The following is an 18159-nucleotide window of genomic DNA, read 5'->3' as shown; positions in this document are numbered from 1 at the left end:
ATTCAGGCCGGGGGGGAGGCTTCCTGCCTCGCCCGGCCGAAATTCAGGCCGGGGAGGAGGCACCTTGCCTCGCCCGGCCGCGAAATAAAAAGTTTTTTAAAAAATGCCCCCGTGATAGGCTACGTGACGATTAACGTAGCCTATCACGGCTAGATCTGCAAAGTCAGCCGTGATAGACTATGGTAATCATCACGTAGCCTATCATGGGTGATTTTTTTTAAAAAAAAGCGCGTATGGCTAATGGCGGCCCCCATAGGGAGCCGCCATTCACGTTCCTTATTTGGTCGCTGTAGTCTACGTAAATCTTTACATAGACTACGGCGAAAATAAGGGCAACACTATTTGCGTTGCCCTTATTTTCGCCGTAGTCTACGTAAACATTTACATAGACTACAGCGACCAAATAAGGAACGCGAATGGCAGCTCCCTATGGGGGCCGCCATTAGCCATACGCGCTTTTTTTTTTTTTCTTTTTTTAAAGTCACCCGTGATAGGCTACGTGACCATTAACGTAGCCTATCACGGCTCACTTTGCAGATCTAGCCGTGATAGGCTACGTTAATCATCACGTAGCCTATCACGGGGGCGTTTTTGTTTGTTTTTTACTTTTATTGGAATGGCGGCAGCGGCAGCCGGTCGAAAGATCAGCTGCCGCCCCCGCCCCTGACGAGGACCCGACGAACTGCCGCCGGGACCCACCGCCAGGAGGGACATTCGGGAAAGGTAAGTCCCGTCCTGGGGGGGGTGCAGGGTGCGGGGGGGGGGTGTGGAGAATTTCTCCCTGAAACTTGTTCGGGGGGCCGAACTCATTGGCGCTCGGCCCCCTGAAGTTTCGGGGAGAAATTCTCCGCCAACCCTAATCACGGGTGACTTTGAAAAAAAAAACATGTACGCAAATGGCGGCGCCCATGGGTGCCGCCATTTGCGTTCCTTATTTGGGCCTGGGTAGTCTATGTAAAGATTTACGTAGACTACCCGGGCCCAAATAAGGAACGCAAATGGTGGCGCCCATGGGCACCGCCATTTATGTACGTGCTTTTTTTTTTTTTTAAATTCACCCGTGATAGGCTACGTAACGATTAACGTAGCCTATCATGGCTCACTTTGGAAATCTAGCCGTGATAGGCTACGTAAATCGTTATGTAGCCTATTATGTTGTTGTTGTTGTTTTAAAAATTCACTTTTGTATTTTTGCGGCCGGGGAGATGGGGCGCTTCTCCCCGGCCTGAATTTCAGCCAGGCGAGGCAAGGCACTTCCCCCCCCGGCCTGAACTTCGGGGGGAGAACCGAAACACCTCCCCCCCACTGTGAAGCAAGCTGCGGGACCAGGTAAGTGACTTTCATACATCACTATCAGATGATGTATACCGCCACACAGGTCCAACTTTGTGAAAATCTTGGCTCACCCCAGGAGCTCCAGCATCTCCGGTATGAAGGGGAGGGGGTACTTGTCGGGGATCAAGACCGAATTAAATGCTCGGAAGTCATACACCGGGCAGAGTTCTCTGGTTTTTTTAGGGGTGTACGAAACCCTGCTTACCTGGCTCTGCCAGGTTCCGCTGGGGGGGGGAGACACTCTGTCCCTCCCCTTGGAATCCTCGCCGGGGGGGAGGCGCTCCGTGCCTCCCCCCGGAATCCTGGCTGTCCGGCTCTGCTTCGCTCTGCAGCCAAGCCGCAGAGCCGCCGGCCAGCTCCGGCCACCCGCAGCCGGACATCCGGCCGCTGGGCAGCCCTGCAGGGATGCAAATGGCAGCTGTCGTAGCGCCCATCATTTGCATCCCTTTCTTTTGCCATGATAGGCTATGTAAAAATTTACATAGCCTATCATGGCAGGGGGCAAACCCGAGCGTACGCAAATGGCGGTAGCCGCCGCCATTTGCGTATGCTCAGGTCCCCCCCCCGCCGTGATAGGCTATGTAAGTACGTACGTAGCCTATCACAGCCTCGGCAGGGACGCAAATGGTGTCCCTGCATTAGCCATGATAGGCTACGTAAGTATTTACATAGCCTATCACAGCTGAAGAAGGAGGAAGGAAATGGTGGCCGCAGGACGGCTGCCAGTCGCACAGCAGCGTGGGCGGGAGCATGTAGGTGCTCCTTTTCGCACGCCTTTCATGGGGTGGAGGTGGCGGGCACTTCGTCCCACGCGCCTTTCGTAGGTTGGGGGGGCGGGGGCTTCATTCCGCAATGGGTTTCGGGGGGCCGAATGCACTGGCATTCATCCTTACCAAGATCCGTCGCAGAATTCTCTGACATTCCTATGATTTTTTGCGCACAAACATGGTAGGGGCGCAGGCAGCAGAGGAGGAGGGGTGAATGAAGCCACGGCTGAGGTTTGTGTCCAAAAACTCCTGCAGAGCTCGAAGTTCCGGCTCCAACATCGAATACAGCTGGCCGGCGGGGATGGTCGCCCCAGGAATGAGGTTAATGGCACAGTCAAAAGGGCGGTGAGGGGGGAGCTGGTCGGCCTCCTTCTTGTCGAAAACATCCCGAAAAGCTGCATATTTCTCTGGGAGGATCACGGTAGCTGAAGAATGGCCAGAAGCAGATGAGGAGGGGGAGGAAAGGGTTAAGGCCTGGGCTGGGACTGGCACCTCAGTTGGGAGGCAATGCTCCTGGCAGTAGGGAGACACAAACTCCACTTGCTGAAGCCCCCAAGAAATCTGAGAATTATGCTTAGAGAGCCAGGAAACACCCAGCACGATTGGGTATTGGGGAACCTTGGCCAAGTGAAACTGAATCTGCTCAATGTCGGACTGGGTGTGTAGAGTGAGTGGAGCTGTAATCTGGGTCACCATGACCAAAGAAAGAGGACACCCATCGATGGTCTCCACTGCCAAGGGGGCAGGAAGAGGCAGGGTAGGAATCTTGTGGAGGTGAGCAAACGTTTCATCCATGAAACTGGTAGTAGCCCCAGAGTCCACTAATGCTAGGGCCTCCACACCACTCCACTGGGAGGAGCGGAGGTGAACATGCAATAGCAGATGGGAGGTGGGGGGGTTGTGGAAGGCACCCACCTGGTGGGGAACTGACCCCCACACTGGAGACCCCCAACAGGCTTGGGGGGCAGCCTAGACAGGCCTGGGGGCAAGGAGGTGGAGGAGGAGAAGGAAGGAGAGGAAGAGGAGGCAGTGGGGCTGTGAGTCTAGCATGGCAGGCTTTGGCGAAATGTCCCAGCTTTCTACACTGAAAGCATCAGCGCTCCGCGCGCCACCACTCTAGTTCCTCCGGTGGCAGCGGGGCTCAGGTAGCTCCCAGCGGCATTGGGGTCTCCTCCTCCCCCACCACAGGGGCAGGGCATGGGGGAGGGGGCAGGAAACATGGGGGAATGGGAGGAGGGAAATCTCGGCCCCCGGTGCCCCACTGGGTCTGCCAGTGCCCCTCCAGCTGACTATCTATCTGGAGGCAGGTCTGGATGAGGTTCTCCAAAGTAGGCGGGCTAGGCATGCGTGCCAACTCATCCAAGATGTCGTCGTTCAAACCGTCCAAAAACTGAGACACCAGCGCAGCATCATTCCACTGTAAATCCTGCATCAGCAAGCGAAAAGTTGTTGCATAGCTGGAAACTGAGTCCTTGCCCTGCCTGAGGCGGCAAATCTCCCAAGAAGCCATCTGCGTGCGCAGGAGGGTCACCGAAAAATCTGGCCATCGCTGTCATGAAACCTTGATAGTCCTCGAGCAGGGGGTCATTTGCGAGAAGAAGTCCCAAAGCCCATTTAGCTGCCACGCCTGAAAGTAGGTTAATGATGAAGCCCACACGAACCTGTTCTGTCAGAAAATCCTCAGGTCTAAGGCACATGCACAGCTCCGATTGGGCCCAGGAAATCTGAAAAAGTCCTTTCTCACCAGAAAACTTCTCTGGCAGAGCCACCGGGCACTTGAGGCGGGGGGGGGGGGGGAATCAGGGGTGGTGGGGGTTGAGCCACAGCTTGCAGATTCTATACGGCACTTGTCAGCTGAGCCACTTGATCACGAAGAGCCTGGTTCTCTTGCGCGAGAGCTTGCACTTCCATGTCCATGGCACCCACCAGAAGCAATATAGGAGCAGAGAAAAAGAAAAGAGGAACAGGGACCAAGCTGTCAGGAGTGCCCTAGCTACCTCTTGCAGTGCCCTCCAATAGCCAACTCAGGACACAGACAAAGAGGATTCTTTCCAAGGCTTTATTCCTTTATTACTTTATGACTCTTACAGATACTAATCACTAGCAACTAAGCAAGGAACTGCAATGGGGTAAATAGCAGAGTAGCCTAAGCTCCAGGTAAGACAGTTGGCCCTGTTTGAAGGAAAACCGCGGGAAGACTCTGAACTTATGGGCTATGGAGAGATCCTACCTCTTTCCCTTGGGTCCTCGGGACGCGACCATTATTTGAGCGCCAAATGAGTGGAGCACCCCCTTTTGGCACCCTCCATCTGTCGCTGTTCCCTGTGTCTGTGCCGAGCGTCCAGCAAGCCCCCCTCCAGTGCTCTCTCACTGCCAGGGTCACTATCTATCCAAGGAATGCTGGCAAAAGGAATCTCTGCCAGCTGCTGTGCTTGTGAGAGATGAGAGAGCTCTTCTCCCATGGATTGCTGTTCCTCCTCAGAATCAGAGCTGCTCTGGGGCTCTATGGGTTCAGTTTCCACCCCGACATTGGACCCGAGCTCTTGCCCGACTCACCGCGTGCTGAGTCAGGCAAGAGTGTGGGTGCCAGGTCCTTCAGCAAGCTGCCTACCGCCAAGAAGTAAAGAAGGGATCACCCCTTGCTACAGCAGCATCATGGGAAAGGGTGGTCATTTTACATAAGTCACTTACAATTATGTAAAAGGACCAGCCTGTCCCTTGCTGCTGCTGTTGTAGTGGTGGCAGCAGCAAGAGACTGGCTGGTCGTTTTACATAAGTCTCTTACACTTTCATAAAACGGCCAGCCTGTCCCTCGCTGTTGCCGCTGTAGCAAGGATGGGGGAAGGAGCAGAGGCGCTGCCTTCTTCCCCTCTTATCTCTGCTACAGCCATGGTGGTAGTGCCAGCGAGGGACAGGCTGGTTATTTTACATAAGTGTAAGAGACTTACATAAAATGACCAGCCTGTAATTTGCCGCTGCTACTGTAGCAAGGATGGGGGAAGGAGGAGAGGTGCTGTCTTCTCTTCTTCCCCTCTCATCCCAGTTACAGCCATGTCAGGGGCAGCGAGGGACAGGCTGGTCGTTTTATGAAAGTGTAAGAGACTTACGGAAAATGACCAGAAGGTCCCTTGCCACCACTGCTGCAGCAGGTGGGGGTGGAGGGAAGAAGGAAGCACCTATCCGTTTCTCCCCCCCCCCCACGCCCTGCTACAGTGATGGCAGCGAGGGACAGGCTGGTTTTTTTACGTTAAGTATCTTACACCTATGTAAAACAACCAGCCTGTCCCTCGCCACCACCGCAGTGGTGGGGGGAGAAGAAGGAGCACCTCTCCTATCCTCCCCCCCTCACTACAGTGGAAGCAGCGGCAGCAGGGACACCCCTGCCGCTGCCCATGCCTCGATGCGAGCCTCCATCTTGTGTAAAAATGGCAGCTTGCATTGAGGAGCGGAAGCTGCAGGATGCTCCCGGACTGCTCACCGAGCCCTCCAGGGCTCATGCAGCCCAGGTCGTGGGGGCGGGTGGCAGCAGGGGCTCTGCACGCACCCGTGCTCGGCAGGCGCAAGCGAGTTCTTACATCCCTAAGCATTGCATATCCCCCCTGTCCTTACTCAGAGAAGCCCATAACAACCAATGCATGAGTGCCTTTGCATTTTAATCCCACAACAAACATGTGAAGTAGATAAGGCTGAAAAGTCATGACTGGCCTGCAGTCACCCAACAAGCTTCAAGCCTGAGTGATGGATTTGAACCCAGGTCATCGCAGTCCAAATGCAACACTCGAGCTAACCACTATACCATGCTGGTTCTCTTTTTTGCCCTCTTTTCTTCAGATAGGTGTTCTGTGTGTTCAACTCCCCCCGCTCGCACCCCACACACATACAAACAGCAAGTTGTACTGCAGCTATAGCAGATCCCTATGAAAAGACTTGATTCCATATGTAGATTGCCGCCTTTGGATCAGGGAATTTATGTTCTCCCAAAGCTGAACATGAGGGTCTGTTGCTTACAGTTCAGTGTTAAACTGTACTTCTTAATTATGATATAATTCACACTTTTTCATTTGGGATCTGACATTATAAGCACATTAAATTAGTATGATGGCCTGCAATTTATCACAATTATTAAAATAGAGAAATCCAAGATTCAGCTAATCATTAATCATGGTAAAACAAATAAATGGAGTGTGGAACATCTTGGACATCCCTCAAGAATATTAATTTTAATTTTAATGAGATCACAAAAGAGGATAAATGATTATTTATAAAGATAAGATGAACATAGGCAGGTAAATGCCATCTCTGTCCCTATATGCATTATAGCTTGCGACAGTTATTTCAATATCAAATCATATTGTTAGTTGTGACACTGGTACAAAAGAAGCTCTTGTATCCATGAGATAATAAAGGAAACATACTTCTTATAATTATATAATTTTGTGTGTTCATGTGCTTGTGCTCATACATAGGTAAAGATATACAAACACCAGTTGATGTGCATGGCATTTAACATTACAATAATACAATGAGTTAACTTTAAAGTTAATTTTGAAGTGATTTTTTTTTGTTTCTTTGTTTGTTTAGAAAGGGAGAGGGTGATAAAAGCAGAGGGTAGCAGAGATAAAAGCAGAGATAAAAGCAAATAACCCCTTTCCCCCCCAGCTGTGGTCCCAACCTGAATCAGGAGCCCTACATATCAAATTTGTATAGGAAAAAGAGCCTCTGTTTGTTTCAATTGTACATTCTTAAGACTAATGTTTGTTTTATCCCAAAGTAATGCTCATTATCACAGCCCAGAGCACAACCACCTTTGGAAAACATACTTTGCTATATGTCCAGCACACCCTTCTAAAAGGCACTCTTGGTGAAAAACAGCATGGCATGTTTTGGGGATGCCAGTTTATGGTTTCTCCCCTTGTTGCCCTATCCACAGCACTTTCAGGATAGCGCAGATACTGAGATGTTCTATAGAACCTGGGTTTCACCAGTATAATGAAAAAGACAAATGGATTCTTTTCTCTTTAATGCGTAGCAAAATGTCTAATATTTCATTGCAATTATTGGAAAGAATATGGTGGTACCAACATTATAAGTATTTATAGCTTTAATGCTAAATGGGGCAGATGTATGAGGACTGGGCAGGTCATAAGAGCGAGAGACACTTAACACATCATTAAGACAGCTATTTTGCTTGTCACCTGGAAGTAGGGATGAGGGAGAATTTCTCCCCGAAACTTCGGGGGGCCAAGTGCCAACGTGTTCGGCCCCCCGAAATAGTTTCGGGGAGAAATTCTCTGCCCCCCCGCACCCCGCACCCCCCCCCCGGGACGGGACTTATCTTTCCCGAATGTCCCTCCTGGCGGCGGGTCCCGGCGGCGGTTCGTCAGGTCTTCGTCAGGGGCGGGGGCGGCAGCCGGTCTTTCGACCGGCTGCCGCCGCCGCCATTCCAATAAAAGTAAAAAAAAAAAAACACGCCCCCGTGATAGGCTACGTGACGATTAACGTAGCCTATCACGGCTAGATTTGCAAAGTCACCCGTGATAGGCTACATAAATCATCACGTAGCCTATCACGGGTGACTTTAAAAAAAAAAAAGCGCGTACGCAAATGGCGGCCCCCATAGGGAGCCGCCATTCACGTTCCTTATTTGGTCGCTGTGGTCTACGTAAAGATTACGTAGTCTACGGTGAAAATAAGGGCAACGCTATTTGCGTTGCCCTTATTTTTGCCCTAGTCTACGTAAAGTTTTACGTAGACTACAGCGACCAAATAAGGAACGCGAATGGCGGCTCCCTATGGGGGCCGCCATTTGCGTACGCGCTTTTTTTTTAAAGTTACCCGTGATAGGCTACATGACGATTAAGGTAGCCTATCACGGGTGACTTTGCAGATCTAGCCGTGATAGGCTATGTTAATCGTCACGTAGCCTATCACGGGGGCATTTTTTTTTTAACTTTTTATTTCGCGGCCGGGTGAGGTGAGGCGCCTCCTCCCCGGCCTGAATTTCAGCCGGGCGAGGCAGGAAGCCTCCCCCCCGTCCTGAATTTCGGCCGGGCAAGGCGGGAAGCCTCCCCGCCCGGCCTGAACTTTGGGGGGAGCAGTGAAGCACCTCCCCCCCACCGCGAAGCAAGCTGCGAGACCAGGTAAGTGGCCTTCGTGCACGCCTACCTGGAAGTAGGGATGCTGGAGAAATTCGAGACAGACTAAAATGAGCTTGGATTTCTAAGAATCTGACCCATGGAATCTGCTGTGCAGTGATCCCTTCAGGCCGTGTGGAGTCCGTGGACTTTTGGATGTCCTCCCCACAAAAAAAGCAACAACAAAATTTACGCATATGTATTTGCAGGAAAATATGCATGTTTATGCTGAGGAAAAGTTGGATGGAATGGGGGACAATACGCTACATGTTACGCACTAAAGGAAATTATGTAAATTCTTACAAAACCTCTTACATAATTATTTGCGTATTTTTCCACATGATGGAGGGGGGGGGAATCTGCATCCGTCTCTGAGCCGATGGTGGAACAAAAGGCACCTGACAATCCATGAAACACAGAGACAGTGGATTTCACATAGTCCGTATATCCCTACCTAGAGGCCTAGTAGCACAGCACTGAAAGGAGGGATTCTTCTACAGGTCTGTCCCTGCCATGCAATAGGCTGAAATGGCACCATGACCATGAGAGGAGAAGGGATGTGGACAGGAACTGGCCTCTGAATGATACAGCAAGACTGAGTGGTGGCTCTAGCATAGGAGTGCAGAACCTCAGGACAGGGGCCAAATCTGGCCAGCCTGGTGTTCCCCAGATGGCTCTACCCCTTTCTCCTGACCCCACCCCTTTCCCCCAATCAATGACCATTTGGAGGTTTCCAGGCTTTTGTGCAGTCCCCCCCCCCCAATTCTAATAGTTTCCAATGCATCTCCAAAAGCTTAGTGACTGGCAGTAAGAGCTTTAAGCTAAAATATGCTGGTAGTTTTCATATTTTCCCCTTCTCTTAGCCCCGCTCCCTTTTGCTTTTAGATCCATCTACCCACCACTGGAATGTAGCCCTCAAAATCTTCTCCAAGTGGAATTTGGCCCTCAGAGTGAAAGAGATTCTGCACTCCAGTTCTAGCAGCAAGGAAGGGCACCACTTGGCCTCCGCCTCAGTCTGCAAAATGTCTTGGGCCAGCACTGCTATTCTGAAGCTCTTAACCCAGTCTTTCAGTACTGCCTAAGATTCAGTATATGGAAACTAAAGACTGTTTAATCATTAGGAGCAATTAGCTGGAAGAAAGAAAGAAAGAAAGAAAGAAAGATTGATTTAAGGGCTTCTGGTTTGTAAGGACTAGCCAGCAGCTTTTTTATAGCATGGCCTTTCCAAATGGAACTACTAGTGAGGAGATTCTATGCTGCTAAATCTCTAATTAAATCCAGAGCACAATATATCGCTGCACAACAAGAGCTGGAACAGGTTCAATCCTCTTGTTTTGCCCCCTGGTTTAAACACCACAAAGATTAACACCATCTGGGAAATTATCTTTCTGATTGGACATGCTGGCCTCTGAGATGGAAGTGGTAGGAACTTCTTCTAGTTTTAGGTTCTAAATAATGCTTCCAAGGTTTGGGAGGGACTTTTTTTTAAGTGAGTTCTGAACTCTACTGATGCATTTGTCATGCAAGAGTGCCAGCTCTTCACCATTTCCTTTTCTGCCAGCTGAACACAGATGCTAGAAGATTGCTCTTGCATATGGTATGCACAATTTCTGGTTTGCTTTTTGTTTTTAATTAACCAGCAATGACTTTTTTCTGTAATATTTCTGATATTAGTACATCATTATGTGGACTGCTGATTATATTCAGCTCTACATATGAACATGATCATAATTTAGTTTATGCTTAAAGGACCAGATTTTCTACTGGATTGTCAGACTATTGAAATCAAGTGGCTAGTACAAGAATATCCATAATGTCCACATGCTTTTGGAGAAGTAAATATGCAGTTTAATGTAGAGAATGTAGATTCAAGTATCAACAGAAATGGGATGTCTGGATCACATACGATAAAGTGTATCTTTGGGTCTAATGATATTATGCATAGGCCACAGTTACTCTTCCTTTTCATTTCTTAGGTTAACATTTTTTCTAAAATGCAGAGCAATATTCTGCCTCTTCAGTACCTTTAAAAAAAATGGGGGGAAATTCGCCTTTGAATCCAGGTGTTTAATTCTAGTTTAATTCAATGAGGGAATACCAAATGTTTTCATTAATCATTAAACATTTATATAAACAGGAGAAATTCCGGAAAACAGAAATTTAAATACCCTTGAATGCCTTTTAAGTAAAGCTTTTGGAGAGCGCTTTCCCCCAGATACCTACAGTTGCATTTATGCACACATTTCAATGAAATGTTTTATGGAATATTGACACTTCAGCAGACATGCATAAGCAGGTTTCATTTTTCCCTGATCTCCTTTCAAGGTTTTTCAGTGTTATGATATGGTAAAAAAAAGCAGGATGAAAGTCACATGCATCTTAGCAACACGGCTGTACTGGCTTGTCAGTCAATAAAAGCCTGTTTTTTCTAAACACATCAACAGCTCCCTGTTTCTTCTAAGCACATCAACAGGGAGCTGGTTAGGCAATTACTTGTTCTTAGCATTTAGTATTTGAAGAAGTCTTTCCTTTGACAGGAATGCCACACAATATAATTGGATCTTTTTGCCATAGGAAGCAAGCATTATATACAAATTTATATCTCCCACTATTCTCATCTGTAGATCTTTACAGTGGAACCAGTTTACTAGAGCCTGAGTATGAATGCAATGGAAAGTGATGCTATCATTTCACTTGATATTTTCTGCTGGAGAACTTATGGGAAGGAGATTATTAATAGGCTGGTTCAGGTGACACTTCACAGGTCCAGCTCATCCATATGTATGGAGTTAGTACACTGTCTTCACCTCCACCATCCACATAAAGACAGACGATCCAAATGTGGCCTACACACTAGGTTGAAATTATGCAGTCAATTGCTTCCCCAGATAAAATATGGAAATCAACCACACAGCTTGGGCTGACATGCCTAGGATTTTATTTGCATAGGCCCCATTTGGATGGTGGAGACGTGCCGGAATAGAGGAGTTCTCCATCTCTTATAATACTAGAACTCACTGTTATCCAATGAAGCTGAATGGTGGAAGTTTCAGGACAGAAAAAAGGAAGTACTTTTTCACACAGGACATAGTTAAACTATGGAATTCACTTTCACGAGATGCTGGCCACCAGCTCAGATGGCTTTAAAAGGGGATTCAACAAATTCATGGAGGATAAGGATATGAATGGCTACTAGTCATGATGGTTATATACCAGGATCAGAGGCACCAAGCCTTTGAATACCAGTTGCTGTGAAACAATGTTGAGAGACAGCTATTATTGTTATGTCTTGCTTGTGGGGTCCCTCCTAAGCATTTGGCTGATCACTGTGGGAAGCAGGATGCTAGACTCAATAGGCCTTTGGTCTGTTCCAGCAGAGGTCTTAGTTTTTATGTTATCTAAAAATCAGGAAAAAGTGATTTACAAAATACATTGTAAACGTAAAGTCCTCTCTGATTATACAGACATAGTTATGCTAACAAGAACAAGCATCTTTGGGGTCCAAGATTCTTTTCCTTTGGTTTATGGAATGATCTGTATCCCACGGATCACAGCTTTTTAAAAAAGGAACTGAAGGTTCAGTTTAAAGGATAATCTAACAGCAGTGAGAGTACAAGCTCATACAAAAAGTAGTTTGTTCCATTGTGCTTTACCTCAAGGGAGAATGATTGCTTCAGACCTCAGTGAAAATGAAAAATGGAATTGTAGCAAATTTTTTGCAGGTATTGTATAAACACAAAGAAAAAGCTGTTTTTTAAATGGTGATGTGACAGCTCTTTGAAGCATCAGAAGCCATTTGTCTCTCTGAATTGTGCCCAATGTAAAACGATGTCATGTAGAATTAGCAGACATGAGCATCAGCATCATCTCAGAGTTGAATATGCTTGCATTCTAAATAAAAGCTGTTCCTGGGTTTAAAAAAAAAATGATGGTGAGGGGTGGGGGAGAACACAAGAAAAACTGTTTATCACTCCTTCAAAATTTGTCAGGAACCAGATGTTAAGATCTTGTGTGGTCTGTTTATTTTAGTTGAGGCTGATGTAAGAAATGTTAATCAGGTGTTCTTGTGTCCTTGACACAGACTGTGTTCTGCTTAGGCATTATGGATACAATGCAATTGCCTCAAAATGGGCTGGTTCCAATGCCTGTTAACATTATTAAATACATGAAATACCTTTAAAATTACTCTTGAATTTGTAGGCTTGAACTGAACCTATTTTATAAGGTAATTGTGTCAGAGTCACTTGTTATAATTATTATGAAGTGCCATTGAAAGAACCATTGGAACTAGATCATTCTGACTATGCTGAGTCTTACTTAAGGATGCCAACAAGATCTTCTGGGCCTTGTACACTGTATGTAGGTTGGGCGCTCTGTCCCAGCAGCAGCAGATGATACAAAACTGCATAAAATGTTCAAATGCTAATTTATACATATAGTCATGGTCAATGTATTTATATACTGCATTTCCACAATACATGGTGCTAAAAACGGTTCACAAAACAAACAAACAAACAAACACAATAGCCGTAATTATAATACATTACAATACAACATTAACTCAATTACAGTTCATTTAAAACATATCAAAAATGTAAATAAACACAATACATACCAGTTAACAATATCCAGTACCAATAATATCAACATTATACTGACATTAAACAATTCACTAACAGTCCATGTTAAGAGACTGAACAATGAAATGCCTCATCCACTCACAGCAAAAAAAGAAAAAGAAAGAAAAACCTGCCAGAAAAAAAACTTGAAGCAGCCCACCTTTAAGCAGTAGAAAGAGACCCTTCTCTCACTAGGGTCCCATGTCCTGAACCAAGACAAGGCACACTCATCTCCATGGCAACTGGTCTCCTGGCTGTCTCCCCTCCTGGCTGAGCACCAGGAGAAGATGGGGAAAAAAGCCTCTCCCTGAGCAGATACCCTCAAGCACCTTCACATACACACCAAAAGTAGCTGGAGCTTCCTTATGAAGGCTTTTAGGGCTCCAGGAGTGGCAAGACAGGAGAAAACAGCCAAGCCCTGGCAGCAAACACAGGGCCTCTCTCTCCACTAAAGTGAGAATCTCACTATAGTTTCTGGCACCGCATCACATTTAGGTGCACATTTAGAAATAATTACCATAATTTTGAGAATGCATCAAGGGCCTCATCACAAAATGACTGTCATGGTCACAAAAGAGATGTGGTGCTAGGATATGAGTGGAGGGAGGGAACTGAAGCCCTGCTGTGATGCTATGGCCCTATCCCTACCTCTCCTGTTGTTTGCAACCATGGCACACCTGCTGCCACACTTGATTCAGCTGTTTTGATGCCCTGGAAGCTCCATGGCTTCCTGGGCTCATACTGAGCATGTTTGCTGGGCATGCAAACTCATTACTGTTCCCTGTGTTTCTCAGTTGGCCCTGGAAGCTCTCTGGCCTCCTGGGCTCATACTGAGAAAGTGTGACAGGCAACGCTGCTCTGTACTGAGCAAATCATGGGCTGATCCTACTCTTGTCTGCTTGTGCAAGTTCTGAATTTTCTCTAAAACCACATGTCCATGGGTGCCCTCATATCAGGAGCTTGTTTAAAGAAAGAGTACTGCTGCACCTGTGCACAGCAGAATATGTCTACCTCTGTGGGGTCTGGCCCAAGCATCACTGAGGGCCTGAACATTGAGGAGCCTTCATCTGATTCCAAATCAGAGAGGGATGATTTAGACTACAATAATTTGTAATGGAAACCTCAAGGCCTGGGAATCTGGGGCAGCCTGACTCTGCAACAGTTTCCATGACAATGGGGAGTGTAGCTTCAGATTTGGCCCAGCTGCAAGATGAGGTGTCATGTCACACCTATGATTTAGTGCCCCAGATGGTGGGAACTGGAGAACAAGAGGATTATGAGGAGAAGGAGATTGGGTATATCACCTGGGGTGAGACGTCAGATCAAGAGGGAGGAGCAGCTACACCCCTTGTGGCGTTCTCTGTGCTTATGGGCTAAGGGTTCAGGTTGGGAACAGTCATCAGAAGAGGGGTGTTAACCAGACCTACCCTGGTATTCAAAGTAGGCCCTAACTAATGAGACTTCACAGAGATCATGGTCTTTTCTGCCTAGATGTCTACCGAGTTTGAATTCTCTTTGTCATTCTATAAACTCTCGTTTATGTTAATTTGGAAGCAGGTTTATGTGTGTCAATCCTTTGCTGAGAGCTACAATGCTGAAAGAACATTAGCTTGAGGCTACCTTCTCTGGAATAAAGTGAAGGGGATCCTGCTGTGAAGAAGCCAATTGTTTGTGGTGTGGAGTCAAAGTGCTGCAAGCTATTTCACAAGTCTTTGCAATATGTATCTGTACAATCTGATCTTTGGAAATAAAAGCCTGAAGGCAAAGAGGCTTCTGGTGCTGAATTTACTAAGGGAACCAGGAAGCCAAACTGTGACAACCTTTGTGGTGGTGGTGGGGGAGGTCAAGATGGTGGCTGGAGGTTGGGGCTACATAGAAGAAAAATGCTGCTGTGCCCAGGGAAAGTGGGGGAATTTGGTGACAGCAGGAGGCTGGAGCTGGCTGGCTGGGACAATGGAGGTTGTGGTGGTGATGGTGGTGATGTGTGTGTGTGTGTGTGTGTGTGTGGGTTTTTGCCTGGGTGAGTAGCTAGGTGGGTGTGGATATTTTCTCTTGGGTGAGAGTGTGGGGGTAGCATGGTTTTTGTTTTTGTTTTTTGGGGCATGGGGTGGGTGGATTTTCCTACCATGACCATGTTTTGTGACTGAAACAAGCTAAGGTTACATTTTCAAAGTACAATGAACATTCTCTAAGAAGTCATTATGAGATAGTTTGAGAAAACAGGCATGTTCTGAAAGGCATACTAATTCTGGAAGACACATTGTTTTCGTTGTCAGCTGAAGAGGAATGCAAAAAGAATTTTGAATTACACTTTCGGTAGCTTCTGTTCTTGGATTTATAAAAGGGTGCATTCAAGAAAATAGTAATTAATGCAAACCTTTCATCCTTAGAGTACCTTACAAATAAAAAAATTGGAGGTGTCAGAATAATGTGGTGCAATGCATCTTATATGGTCTGCTAGGTCCCAAAACTGAAAAGATGGTAATGCTATTCAGTCATTATGTTCTACATAATTAAGATTGTGGGGACAGAGAGTGCAGAGCCCACTGGCCTTACCCCTGCCATTGTGTTCCCTGCTGCCCCCCGCCCCATGCTATTTACATATTGAGGGAATATCTACACTGGGGGAGCATGTGAAGTATTCATAGGCTCTCCCCATGATCTGTATTGCTACTCATGCTCAACAGACATTCCTGTTGTAGACATTGGCCCAGTGCATGAACAGTGTGACATTGGACCAGAAGAGGACGAGTGGGAATAGACCAGAGGTTAGAGCCCTGCTCTTTCTCCACACATCCTCAATTGGGTGGAGCTGGAGCCTAACAAGTGGACAGGGCTGTGATATTACCTATCCAGCTTAGCAACTTTATCTCCTCTTTTCCACATTTCAAGAGCTTCATATTACAGAATAAAACTAGTTGTGAGTCCTCACTTTTAATAACACACTGTATTAATAGATTATACACAGTGAAATGACTCGGAATACTTGAATCATTAAAATCATTCTTGATTTGATGAGGATGATTACATTTTTTTTCCTCTTGCAAGGAAACCAAGGCAGCTTACATGGTCCTCCTCCTCTGCATTTTATCTCTACAACAACCCTGTGAAGTAGGCTAGGCTGAGAGTCAGTGACTGCCTGGCCCAAAGCCACCCAATGGCTGGGTGGGCACTAGAAGCTGCATCTCCCAGCCTAACACTCTAACCACTACACAACACTGAGACTGGACTATGGACAGGATTACAGGTTAAGAACTCTGTAATCTGTTTTCTTATCAATATGTGGCTTTGAGATTAATATAGTATTGCTAACTTTGGCACATGGAGATTTTAAGATTTAGAATTCCTATCAACAATATGAATTATAGACTAAAGTAACAATGCACTTAGGGTTTTGGAAAGTAGTTATGAAGCAGGGATTGTGGTTGCAATGAAGAGATGGGCTTTTGTATTCAAATGCTTTAGCACAAAATCTCATTTGGCAATTAATGTTGATTCTTCCACTGGGTGATTCTGCACATTACATTTGCTAGTTGCTAGATAAGATGTCATCACTCTGGTGGTAAGCTACCCTGAGTAAGAAACTTCACTGATAAGAGAGTTTGATCTTTTACTTAATGATAAAAATGCATGCAACCCAGAAAACAGTCATTAACAAGAACTAAGCAGAATTAAATTATTTTAAAGACTTTCTGAACTATTGATCTGCCTCGTAAGTGTTTAACTAAAGCTTTAATAGGAACAATGTGTGACACAACATAATGAATTGACAGAATAATTAAGAAACCAAATAGACTTTTCTTGACTTAATATTATCATTTTTATTCCAACATAGCTTTTCCTTGGTATGGTACTATATAGGGCTGTGCACCACCTTGGAGCCAAATCCGAATCCCGAAGTGAATTGGGGTGCTTTGGGTGTGCATCGTTGAGCTCCAAAGCAGGTCAGTATAGCCCTGAGACGGACCAAAGTGAAGCAGATCACCCCTGAAGTGCCTTGGTGGGCCTTGGAGATTCAGAGCTATTCTGAAGCCATTCTGAATCCCAGACAGCCTGTCTCTAAAATGTATCAAGCTGTGAAAGATCAGGGAGGGGGGAAGGGGAGGGGGAAGGGGAGAGGAGAGGAGAGGAGAGGAGGAGGAGGAGGGAAGGGGAAAATGGTGAGACTTGGCAAATGGCAACTCTAGTTGCCAGATTAGGGTTGAACTTAATCCAGCAGACTCCAATCACTGACAGTGCTATAGGAGGGGAGGGGTTATGCTGTCTATAACAGGAAGTCTGTCTGCTTTTGTTTCACTGTGAGAGAGAGCTGGGTAGAGAGAGAGTTGGTTAGAGAGACAGAGAGTTGGCTAGCTAGCTCTGTGTGGTGTGTGAGTTCTACTGCAGCTTCACTTGTCATTCTTCCTTCCCACCCAGTCCTTCTCAAGTCAACTATTCCTATTATTCTTCCCTTTCTTTTTCCCCCAGATTCTTTATTAAACAAACAAAAACATAAAAAATACTTTACTTGCCTTCTACTTTGGCTCCCCCTTTCTCACTTCCTATATCTCTTCCCTACCCATTTCAACTCTTATCTTTTCTAAAAATATCTATACCAAAAACAAAACAAAACACCACCCCTTTTCTCTTCTGTTAGGCTTTATAGTGTACCCCCCCAGCTTGTAGGTAGTTGTTCTTTCTGTATTTACTTTTCTTTTGCTCGTGTGTGTGTGTGTGTGTGTGTGTGTGGAAAGCACTACACACGAGTCTGTACAATATAGTGGGCAAAGCACTACACATTTATTATACATTTTATACAGTATATACTATATTAGGGATGTACAAAAGTGGCTTACCTTTCGCGGATTAAGTTGATGGTGAGGGGGGAGGCATTCCGTCCCTCCCCCTGGAATCCTGGCCAGGGGGGGAGGTGCTCCGTTCCTCCCCCCCAGAATCCTCGAATGGCCGGCTGTGCTCCGTGGCAGCTCCACGGAGCAGTCGGCCAGGCCTGGCCCGGCCAGGCCAGAGCCGTCCACAGCCAGATTTCCGGCCGTGGAGGGCTCTGGGTAAAAACAAACAAACAAACAAAAACAATGCGTATGCAAATGGCGGCGGCTATGGCCACCGCCATTTGTGTTCCTTCTTTTTACCATCTTAATCTATGTAAATATTTACATAGACTATGATGGCGAAAATCAAGGGGAACGTAAATAGCATAGCGGGTGCCATTTGCGTCCCCTTTTGATTCCGCGTTTTAGCCTATGTAAAGATTTACGTGGGCTAAAACGGTGAATGAAAAAGGGACGCAAATAGCGCCTGCTACGC

The sequence above is a fragment of the Heloderma suspectum genome, chromosome 5 (assembly GCF_057233095.1).
Source record: "Heloderma suspectum isolate Gila_16-S chromosome 5, 16-S_ref, whole genome shotgun sequence".
NCBI classification, from domain to species: Eukaryota; Metazoa; Chordata; class Lepidosauria; order Squamata; family Helodermatidae; genus Heloderma; species Heloderma suspectum.
Note: the sequence above shows the minus strand (reverse complement) of the source record.